Source organism: Dipodomys ordii, unplaced genomic scaffold (genome assembly GCF_000151885.1).
Source record: "Dipodomys ordii isolate 6190 unplaced genomic scaffold, Dord_2.0 Scaffold115, whole genome shotgun sequence".
Classification (NCBI taxonomy): Eukaryota; Metazoa; Chordata; class Mammalia; order Rodentia; family Heteromyidae; genus Dipodomys; species Dipodomys ordii.
Window position 1 is genome coordinate 757,056 of NW_012267331.1, and position 2,048 is coordinate 759,103.

A 2,048-nucleotide genomic window follows, 5' to 3' on the forward strand; every position below is an offset into this window, starting at 1 on the left:
ATACAGAGCCCTACACCCTCACACTGATACAGCACCCTACACCCTCACACTGATACAGAGCCCTGCACCCTCACAGTGATGTAGAGCCCTACACCCTCACACTGACACAGAGCCCTACACCATCACACTGACAACGAGTCCTACACCCTCCCACTGATACAGCTCCGTACACCCTCACACTGACACAGAGCTCTACATGCTCACACTGACACAGAGCCTCACACCCTCACATTGACACAGAGCCCTACACCCTCACACTGACACAGAGCCCTACACCATCAAACACACACAGAGCCCTACAGCCTTACATTGACACAGAGCCCTACACCGTCCCAATGACACAGCTCCGTACACCCTCACACTGACACAGAGCCCTACACCCTCACACTGACACAGAACCCTACAGCCTCACACTGATACAGATCCTCACACCCTCACACTGACACAGAGCTCTACATCCTCACACTGACACAGAGCCTTACACCCTCACACTGATACAGAAACCTACACCCTCACTCTGACACAGAGCCCTACATGCTCACACTGACACATCGCCCTACACCCTCACACTGACACAGAGCCCTACACCCTCACCCTGAAACAGAGCCCTACACCCTCACATTGATACAGAGCCCTACACCCTCACACTGATACAGCTCCCTACACCCTAACATTGGTACAGACCCCTACACCGTCACACTGTATAGAGGCCTACACCCTCACACTGATACAGCTCCATACACCCTTACACTGACACAGAGTCCTCCACCCTCACACTGACACAGAGCCATACACCCTCACACTGACACAGAGCCCTACACCCTCACACGGACACAGAGCCCTAAACCCTCACACTGACACAGCTCCCTACACCCTCACATTGACACTGGTCCCTACACCGTCACTCTGACAAAGAGTCCTACACCCTCACACTGACACAGAGCCCTACACCCTCACACTGACACAGAGCCCTACACCCTCACACTGACACAGAGCCCTACACACTCACACTGACACAGAGCCCTACACCGTCACACTGACACAGAGCCTCAAACCCTCACACTGACACTGCACCCTACACCCTCACACTGACACAGAGCCTCACACCCTCACACTGATACAGAGCCCTACACGCTCACACTGACACAGAGCCCTACACCCTCACACTGATACAGAGCCCTACACCCTCACACTGACACAGAGCCCTACAACGTCACACTGACACAGCGCCCTACACAATCACAATGACACAGAGCCCTACACCCTCACACTGACACAGAGCCCTATACCCTCACACTGACAAAGCGTCCTACACCCTCACACTGGCACAGAACCTCACATCCTCAGACTGATACAGAGCCCTACACATTCACACTAACAAAGGGCCCTACACCCTCACACTAACACAGAGCCCTACACCCACACAGTGACACAGAGTCCTACACCCTCACACTGACACAGATCCCTACACCCTCAAACTGACACAGAGCCCTACACCTACACACTGACACAGAGACCTACCCCCTCACACTGAAACAGAGCCCAACACTCACACAGATATAGAGCACTACACTCTCACCCTGATACAGAGCCTCACACCCTCACACTGGTACAGAGGCCTACACCCTCACACTGACATAGAGCCCTACACCGTCACATTGACACAGAGCCCTACACCCTCACACTGACACAGCACCCTACACCCTCACACTGACACAGAGTCTCACACCCTCACACTGATACAGATCCCTACACGCTCACACTAACACAGAGCCCTACACCCTCACACTGATACTGAGGCCTACACCCTCACACTGACACAGAACCCTACACCCTCACACTGACACTGCTCCCTACACCCTCACACTGACACTGCACCCTACACCCTCACATTGACACAGAGCCCTACACCCTCACACTGATACAGAGCCCTATACCTTCACACTGACACAGAGCCCTACACTCTCATACTGACACAGAGCCTCACATCCACACACTGATACAGAGCCCTACACCCTCACACTGACACAGAGCCCTACACCCTCACA